The following is a 10,756-nucleotide window of genomic DNA, read 5'->3' as shown; positions in this document are numbered from 1 at the left end:
TTGTTTTCCTATTAGCAATTAGCTTTTGATGACTTAGGTCATTTGAGTGTAGCTTGTGTTAGATGCGAGTTGTCTATTTTTTTTCAAGAGATTGACACCCTCTTGTAGCGTCTATGCACTAGTCAAGTCAGCTTCATCCCATGGATTGACAATTATATTCATGGTTCTCGCTATGTCTGCAATAAGATAGGAGTGAGGTTAGAAACCCATCCCGCATACTCCGATGGAAGAGGACGTAAAAAGTGTATGTATTGAAGAAAAGCTGGCTAGAGGAGCGGAAATAGTTCTAGTGTACGATGAGAGAGATAGGTTGCAAGATGATAAGGGAGTTCATTACCTCATTGTCAGAGACCTAAAAAACTGTAACAAATATGGAGACAATTTTGCAAAAGGGAAGATGATTTTGAAGATGGCAGACATGCCGCCCCAAGTAGATCTCCCTAATGCCATCAAGGTGTTTGACAATAAGGTAGTAAATGTTCCAACAAGCCAAGGAGACATAGGGATCTATGAGTATACGAATGGTAGGGCCAAAATCATATTTCAGATGCCTATCACCCTATGCATTAGAGCTAAGCACAAAAAAGATTCTATACTTGTATGCTTACGACTCAAGATAGAGCAAAAAGCGTAAAAGAATTCCAGTATGACCCACAAGCCCAAGTAGCACAAGCGCAAGTCCCATCGATGCCAAGATACACAATAGAAATTCTTTTGGGACCAGTTGAAAGACCACAACCAGTCTTAGGAAAACAACCTCCACTACCAAGTGCAAGACCTGTAGGAGTCAGCTATGCACCAATTGTAGAAGATCCTAAGGAGCATGAACTTGCACCAATCCCTTTAAAAATGGTCCAGGATTGGGGGTATGACTATATGTACCTAATGAACATGGAGACCACAGCCAGGATAAAATAGAGAGGAATGTATCCTAGAAAGGACCTTAGAAGACAGAAACCAAATCCCAAAACCGTTTCCAAAAAAAGCACTAGAACCTTTAGAATGGAAACACATTCTAGCAACCTTGGATGTGGTTCCATTGCAAACGGTCCCACGACAAAGTTCTATGATAAGGATGGCTATGATGTGGTACCATATTACATGGTGGTCAATGCAATTAAAGAAGAAGATGGTTGTCAAGCCTCAAATGAACCCAAAATGATAGTGCATGATGAAAAGAAGGAGGAATTGTTGTTCTACTACTCTCCATAGAATTTTTAATTCGACAATGATTCATATAACAAGTGCTCTGATAACCCTAGTGATCAAGAGGAGACCATAGTGGCTATCAGGTTTTATGACTTTCCAAATCCAAAACCTAGACGGCAACATCGCTATACAATGAAAATATCTTTAAACGTGGCCAGAGAGAAGCCAATGCCAAGAGTGAAAGGTAAAACAGGGTTCTTAATGCTTGTAAAGGCTCAAGATTGTGTAAAAGACAAAATCTCACGTCAATTCACAAAGACAAAGGAAAGCTTTAGGAGCATGAGGAAACAAGCTCAAAAGACTGGAAAGAAAACAAAACATAAGAAACCAAAAGAATCAAAGATAGATGAGTTCGGAGAACCAAAATGAACCAGAGTGGAGCGTAATACTAGGAACTCAAGAAAATGTTGAGTGAAGTATGGAGTATGGAGGTAGAAAGCAAAGAGGAAAAGGATGAAGAAACAAAGAAGATGAATGTCCCTTCACACTATCTAAAGTTCACCATCCAAGACAAGAAAACAGTGATGACTCATCCAATTAAGGAGAAAAAAGGAAATGAATCATATGACAGCCCTAAAAATGCAAAACGAATAGACCTGATAGGGCCTGGAGAGGACGCAAGACCGGTCTACATAGCAACAAATTTAAGCACAGAAGAAGGAAAGATGCTCATCCAAATCCTCAAGGAGTATAGAGATGTTTTTGCATGGCCATATAAGGACCTCAAAGGAGTGGATCCATCAATATGTCAACATACAATCCCCTTGAAGCTTGATGTCAAACCCTACAGACAACGTCCCTATACCTATGATACATTTTCCAAAAAAATCAAAGAGGAGATCGATAACCTTACAGCGGTGGAGTTCACTTATGATATTATTGGGTGCCACCCATTGTGGTTGTCCCCAAGAAAAATGGGAAGTTACGTGTATGCGTAAATCTCAAGAAAGTGAATGCTGCAACAATTAGGGATAACTACCCGTTACCAATCACGAAGCATGTGCTTGAGTGAGTGACTGGAAAGCAAGCCTATGCCTTCCTAGATGGATTCTCGAGATACATCCAATTAGCTATTACGATAGAAGACCAATACTTGCGGATATTCTTGGAGATGTACATGGATGACCTTTGTATACACTCTAATCTTAGGGTAGAACACATTGAGCATCTTAGAAAGATATTTGAGTAGTGCAGGACTAATAGAATCTACCTAAATCTTGAAAAATGTGTCTTCATGGTGAGACAAGGCAGAATCTTGGGACATATTGTCTTTGAAAATAGCATATCTACTGATCTTGACAAGATCAAGGTGATTGTGGAATGCCAAGGCCAACTAATGTCAGACAAGTACATTCCTTCATGGGACATTGTGGGTACTACCGGTGGTTCATATACATGTATGCAGTCATTGCACAACCCCTGTATAGGCCAATATATGTCTTTGATTGGATTGAAGAGTATTAGGATTCATTCAAGAAACTTAAGGATGTGCTTATATCAACACCACTGCTTAAAGCACCAGATTGGGATAAAATATTTCATGTCTACATCGATGCCTCAACATTTGCAATAGGTTGTATCTTGGCTCAACCAGGAGAAAATACAATGGATTTCCCAGTCTAGTATGCTAGTAGACAATTGCAGAGAAGAACTACACAACCACAGACGGAGAGGGGTTAGGTATGATCTATGCCGTAAAGATATTTAGGCATTATCTTTTGGCCAACAAATTTGTTTTCTTCACATACCATCAAGCCCTCTTGTATCTAGTAAACAAACACTGCAATACGGGGAGAATAATTTGTTGGTTCATTATATTGCTAGAGTTTGACTTTACAATAGTGATTAAGAAAGGCAAAACACACCTTATAGCAGAACACCTCTCTAGGTTACCAAATGGGGAAGCAGTCGAAGGGGTAGATGATGACATACCTGATGCATACCTCTTCAATATTGGCATGATTCCTAAATGGTCTCAAGAAATAGTCACACTTTTGACCTACGGAGGTGCATTTGATAGGATTGAACAAGACCTTAAGCAACAAACAATCAGAGAAGCTAGGAACTTTCAACATATAAGAGGATGCTTGTACCATCTGGGCTCAAATCGAATATTGTGATTATGCATAAGTCTAAAAGAATATGAATTTTATCTCATGGAGTCCCATGCACATGACATAGCCTTCCATTGTTCCCAAAAGAAGACACACAAATGCCTAAAGAAACTTGGAGTATGTTGGCTAGATATACATGCTGATGTACATAGATATGTTATGAATTGTGCTACATGCAAGAACAATCCACCGGTGGTATATGCCACACTGTTTCAGGTACCAATTGCACCTCAAGGGAGTCAATATATGATTGATTACCTAATAACAAGGACATTCTCTGAAAACATAACAAGGGCCAGATAGAGAGCCATCAAATTGGAGAGTAGAGACTTCACCTTAATTGAAGACCGACTCTACAAAAGAGGGAAAGATACCCAACTCAGGATATGTGCAATAGAAAACAAATATCTGCCTATCCTCAAGCAAACATATGGAGGAATTAGTGGAGGCCATTTCTCAGAAGATAAGACAGCTAAAATTTTCTTTTTCTGGAATTTTGTTGCCAACATTGTACATGGACGTAAAAGAATATGTCAAACAATGTGATGATTCCAGCGTACCAAAGTACCTCTAAAAAGAGATGAGATGCCATTGTGGCCAATCATGGGAGCAAGGGAATTTCCTACGTGGGGATTAGATTTTGTGGGACCTATCTCACCACTCGCTTACAAATCCCATGCCCAATATATCATTGTTGCCACGGAGTATCTCACAAAATGGGCTAAAGCAAAAGCCACACAAAAAGCAGATGCCAGAACCAATACACAATCTCTATACAAAAATGTATTTGTAAGATATGGGTTACCCATAGAAATTTTCAGTGATAGGGGTACACATTTCATAAATAAAGTTATTGAAAATCTTCTAGAGGAATTCATGATCATTCATAAGAAGTATACTCCATGTCACCCACAAGCCAATGGACAGGTTGAAGGTATTAATAGAACGCTCTGCACGGTATTGACCAAAATTGTGACAAATTCAAGAACAAATTGGGACCAAAGGTTACATTTTTCTTTACGGATATATAGAGTGGCCTATAAGACATCCATTACAGCAACACCTTACAATATGGTGTTTGGTCTTAACATCATTCTGCCTATTGAATTCTTAATCCCAACCTTGAGAGTAGATAAACAATTAGAGTGGACAAGTCATGAGTTTTCTTCTAGAATAGATGACCTAAAAAAGCTAGATGAGCTACACCTTAAAGTAATAGCATCTATTAAATGATGGAAGAAAGAGTTCTTTGACAAGCATGTGCGGTCAAAAGAATTTAAAACAGGCGACTATGTCCTAGTTTATACCCTAAAACAACATGCTAAAATACTTAAAAAGCGGGGGATGGATCCTTTGTGATTAAAGATCTATCACCAAGCGGGGCCATCAAGCTTGCAACATTAGAAGGATAAGAAATGCCTAACTGGATTAGTGGTGCAGGCTCAAGAAGTATCATATGCCACTAGCCCAGGATATGCTACAACATATTCACAGAGAAAAAAAAAAACAACAACAACATGGGAGACCATTGCGGATCAATGTTATTTCTATGAATGAATTTGAAGAAGATAGAGTGGATCCAATCATTAAGTTCAAAGTAGGCAACAATCAAGTGGAAACCATAGCACTACTCGATACAAGAGCCCAGGAAAATGGCATCTCCCTCGGACTATATAAGTAGCTTGGCCAAGAAGAAAAGCTTCAATCGACACACCAAGAAGTGCAGAGCTATACAAACATCAGATCAAAGCACTAGGGTTGGTAACCTTATTTATTCAAGTCAATCAATATATCTACCCACATAGATTTTATGTGGTAGAGGATCATCAAAAACCAACATGAATTATTGTCTGGACAACCCTGGCAAAAGAAGTTCAATTTAGATAGATTGGAGTTTCGATCTAGTACAAACTCGGCATGAAACGGAGAGTCAAATGGTTCCATTGACTAAAATAATAGAAAGCTAGCACTGGAAAAGATTACTAACAAGGGCAAAAAACCCTTATACACAGAAAACATGCAGTGGATCCCAAAAGGTCACCACAGGAACCAACGCTTCAAAAACAGGAGGGTACAGTATTGTTAAGTATGGAGCCTGATTTACCCTTGTAATTTTCTATGGTAAAAGCGCACATTTGTAAGGCCCCCATTATGAGGAGAAGCCATCGTGCGTGAAGGTAAATCACTCACCGGAAACCAAAATTTTCACAGTCAAAAACCAGGGGCAACTTTAGGTTCCGCCCCCGATACTTTTTTTTTCCCTCGCCGGAATATTATGGCCGGAGGGCGGCCGGAAAGTGGTTGGAAAACAACCGTCGGTTGGCCAGTGGCCGGTAGTCAATGGCCGGTGGTGGCCGGTGGTCGGAAGTCAATGGCCGGTGGGGCTGGTGGCCGAATTCAAAAGCGGACTTGTCTTCTCAAGGATGGCCATACATGGGCGGATTGGAGGGTCCGATTTGGACTTATCTACACAAGGGCGGCTACACATGGCTGCCTCTCATGAGAGAGGGCAGTCCTTTTGGCCTATAAAAGAAGGCCATTTCTACACACATTTCATAGTGTGAAGTTGATGCAACAAGGTGAGTGTGAGGTGGTGAGAGTGAAGCAAGGCGGGAGCTCCATTAAGGGTATAATCCCTTTGTAAACTACTTCTTGTTTTGAAGTACTAAATCCATTGAGTGGCTGCTTTCCCGTGGACGTAGCCCACATTGGGTGAACCACGTACATCGTGTGTACTCTCTCTCTCTCTCTCTCTCTCTCTCTCTCTCTCTCTCTCTCTCTCTCTCTCTCTCTCTCTACTCTACTCTATAATTTCGTGTATGTAAATTTGTCTCTCTCCATTAAGTAATCTACTCAATTATCTATTTAGCTACGTCTTATTTCCTAACAAGTATTGCCCACATCAAGAACGACACAATTATAGAGGAGATGAAAGCACAACAAGAAACAATGTTGGCCACACAAGGGCTAACAAAGCACAAAGCAAGTATGGGTTAGGAAAGATATAACAGATGTAAGAAAACCACTACAAATCCACAAGCTACATACCCAAAAGCCGTATCAAACACCCATACGACCAACTCAAGATTCTATCACAAAGGTATGGGTACCAAAGAAGTTATTTCAAGACCAAAACAAACCCGGAGTTTATTTGGATTCCCAAGTGAATTATGCCAAAGCTCCGTAAGGTACCAAATCAATAAAAAAAAGCAACATTCAGCGACTAAAGAACCAATGGAGCCAACGAAGCAAATCTGGGTATCCAAAGAGTTGTATCAGACACAAAGAAATCAGCCTTGGATATGGGTCCCAGTGGCAAAGCCACAAAACAAACATCAACACCATAAGATGGCTAGGGAATTGCAGATACAACAGGTATGGAGGCCAAAGGAGGATACCCTTACAAAGGTCCAAGCTGAAATTTTCCAAACTATGAGAGATCGTGTTGCACTCCTACAATTGAAGCTATATGGACGAAGGCATATTGCTCCACCCACCTTACAACCATAAATTCCATTTTTCTTAGGAAAACTTAGACACAGGAGGGGGGAGACATTCAATACGGAACTCGTTGCAAAATGATTTGTACATATTATTGAGCATTGTTTAACACCTTGTTGCGTTTTATTACGATTTGATTTTTCAATAAATGCTAAGCAATGCCCATAAGTACTTAAAAAGGGGATCAAGTCATGTCACGGCCAAAAGAAACCCCACACTCTTGCATAAACTCCCTATATTTATGTTTCATATCTTCTCTCAAATTAGATGGTCAAATATTGTCAAAATTTTAAAAATTTGATAAAATAGACCAATAATGGCCTAAATATTTTGTATATAGCAAAAAATTTATTTCATTTCTTTGTCAAGAATAATTTACCTAAATTTTGATAATTTGTGAATAATTTTTGGCTTTATTTTGCTAAATTTGGATTTATCACAATTTCTTTAAGTACCTTTTTGGATTTTCTTCCTAGAAATCTAATTAAAAATTCCAGAGAAGCAATGAAAAACCTAAAGAAATCGATAGAATGCCATAACATGAAGAACTCAAGAAAAAGTTTGGAAGCAAATTGAAGACGTCGAATTTTGACCCAAATACGACGGCGACCCGAAAGGTAGATATGTCGTATCTCGATATACAAAGTCCAAACGCAAAAAATGAAGATCTGATGGAAGTATAAGGTATACAAAAAAGGTAATGGGATCAAAATCCAAGTCGCGGTCTAAGAGCACTAAGCACATATACTAACAATAGGGGGAAACTTTAGCTCATTTTCCTATTAGAGCCCTACGGGGGGGAGAGAGAGAGAGAGAGAGAGAGAGAGAGAGAGAGAGAGAGAGAGAGAGAGAGAGAGCTACAAGTAAGAAGACTGAAACTGCCGCAGAAGGACTTGTCCTTCGCGAACCTATGTCATGCCCAGGGTAGCTATGATCTTAAGGTTAGCAGAGGAAATGAACAGAGAAACTTTACAAATAACACTCAAATATGAACAAGAGCAACAAAACAATGTTGACCTAAGTCTAGCAGTAGTAAGCATCAGGCAGGAACTGGGCAAAACAAAGGCTGCAAACAAAGAGTTGACCAACACTAGCCTAGTGAAGGATTTTCAAAGGAGAGATGCCCAGATAGAACACATCAGTGATGAGCTTACAAAGTACAAACAGCTTTATGAAAAAGAAGCAATGGCCAGGAAAATGTAGGAAGTTATATCACAATGCAGCAAGATGGCCTTAGAACAAAAGGGGAAAAAATATTAGTAAATAAAGGAGGTGGGGGAATTGAGAGACCAACTTTCAAAAAGAGAACACATTTGGAACCTCCCTCCCAGAGATCAAGGACCCTTGGAGACAGAGGGACGGACTTTGAAAATGTAGAATAAGAGTCAGAGTAGGAGCTTAAACAACTAGAGGACCCAGTAGATGTGAGTACTTTGACTGAACCACAAAAAATAAACCAAGAGTACTCCCATCTAGCGAAGGAGCACTGGAAGGTAGCAAGCAAGGTTGTTGCTAGTAGAAACCTCCTCTATAAAAACCATTTATTGAAAACAAATATGTTAAAATACATCACTCCAAAGCATTTACAAGAGGAGGTTCCTGAACCAAAACTTCCTTATCCACTACTCAAATGGCTGACCACAAAATGAAGAAGGAGCTATTGCCGAAAATTTTGCCACATGCCAAGGGTAGCTACAAGAATGTGGGCCTATCTGAATGGATCACAGAACAAATCAAAGAGGGAAGGCCCAACTGGAAAATCAAGTTCATGGGAGAACAAGCAAGCAGTAATGGTAAATTCCTTTGCTCCAAACCACTTTCAGATTGACCCCACATATTGCGCAATCATCAAAAGTAGAAGGTGGGATGACTTCAATCAGCTGCTTGTCTCTCACCCTACATGGCTCAATTACCCGGTCTTCCCCCAAACCAAAGAGGAACCTTCACTCGCATATATGAGGAAGGCAATCAAACAAATGATTATCCTGGTTTGAGATAAACCAGACATTGCCTGCAAAATGACGTTAAAGATTTCCTACATTTTAACATGTATCAATACATTTAGGAATACATAGGCCACAAAAGTCAAATGGACTCCGTTCTTGGAGGGTTACAAAGGTCTCATCTTCAATCTTAATGATACCCCCAAGATGAAGGTCACAGTGTGTTTTCCCTGGCTTATGGAAAATCTTAAATTCAAACATTAAGAACAACATCCATTTGATTAGCCTTCCTTGAATAATGACCTTATTGATCAGAAACAACAGAGCCTAGTGATCTACATAAAAGTGAAATAATTTGCCCAGTAATAACATCTCAATTTGGTAGTGTTGAATACCATTCTCAGTGCTTCTCTCACAATAGTAGAGTATCATTGTTCAGCTACACTAAACCTACAACTGGTGAACCATCTTTGCATCACGTTGGGCCATGTTAATCTACCGTCGCTTTCTTCATTATGTTTTTGGCCTTTTTGGGATCCATGGGATTGATTCCTTCATCCAGTCTGTTCAGCCCGCTTTCTCCTAAAATGAGTGGAATGTTGGGAATCCCTCAATTTGTCAGTTGTCCGTGGCCATGGGGCCACATCCGTCTCATTATCAGGTTCTTGCTCAGTTTCAAAGTCGCGCTCTGGTTTCTTCTGAATTGGACTGACACGGTTTGGATCATCCATGAATCTGGTAGTTGGCCTTCGATCACCTATACCTCTTCTAGGCGGCATATATGATATATGATAGCTCTAATACCCACTGGGAGATAGTTTGTCTATCAAGAGAAACTTAGCTCAAGCCATCGTGATTGCCAAAATGGAATGAGCTGGATACTCTTAGCTATTCTAGGTTGGTAATTAGAGTTAGTTCAAAGATCAAAAAGTAGACTTCATACCAGATAAGATATAAACAAGACTGAACTGGAAACAAGACTGGAATTGGAAAAGATAGTGAAACTAGAATTAGAAACTGAACTTAAGAGACTGGAAGAATTGTATATTAAGAATAGTAAACCAATACAATGAGGGTAAACTCAGTATGAGTTGGATTGTGAAAGTACATCAGCTCTAGGTACAAGAGTTTAGGCTCAAGAATGATACAAGGTAAATGGAATAGAATCCAACCAATATCGTTCCCCTCTGATAGACGATGCCAGATCTACTCTCTTGAGGGAAAAGGCGTTCACTGAGGATGAATGCTCTCTCACGCTGCAAGCTTTGGGCAAAGAGAGATCCCCTGGGTGGGATGGGCTAACTACTAAGTTCTTCAAGGAATTTTGGGGTGGTCTTAAGTCTCCAATAATGAGAATGGCTAACCAAGCACTGATTGATGAAGTTAGGACAAGATTGCCCAAGAAAAAAAAGCGAGCAAAGTAGAATTTTGAGGGAAGATGCCCAAAACTCTGATATTCTACCATCATAAAAGAAATAAACACAGTCCCACAGTATGGTTAAAACATTCAAAGAGATGAGAGACTGTGTTATTGCTACAAAAATGTTAACAAGTAGCTCCATCTATTGATCACAAGATTCCTACAATGTGCGCACTGAAAAGATGAAATACGCATTACTTTTAGAAGCTATATATTCTTGATTTCTACAAACAATAGAATTAACAATCACCAATAGACAACATTGTCTTGATAGTGTTACTACATGAAATTATTGAAATAACACGTAGAAAAAACATAAGTCTGAGTGTAAAACCAAATAATTTTTACTTGAATGAAGCATCCATGTCCCTCATATATCACCCAAGTAAGAGATGTTCTCAAAATGATCTAATCTCCTTCTAAAATATTTATATTTACACAAAGTAATTCATTGGATATTTCTATACATGGCAATATGAGAGTTATAAAATTGAATCTTTTTGACTATATCATTGCATTTAAAATGTCCCAAAATATTAAAAGTAAATATCCATATGTCTCAGTATGAG

This window comes from Adiantum capillus-veneris, chromosome 4 (assembly GCF_014529385.1).
Source record: "Adiantum capillus-veneris isolate H3 chromosome 4, ASM1452938v2, whole genome shotgun sequence".
Taxonomy (NCBI): domain Eukaryota; kingdom Viridiplantae; phylum Streptophyta; class Polypodiopsida; order Polypodiales; family Pteridaceae; genus Adiantum; species Adiantum capillus-veneris.
This window is presented reverse-complemented; position numbering follows the sequence as displayed.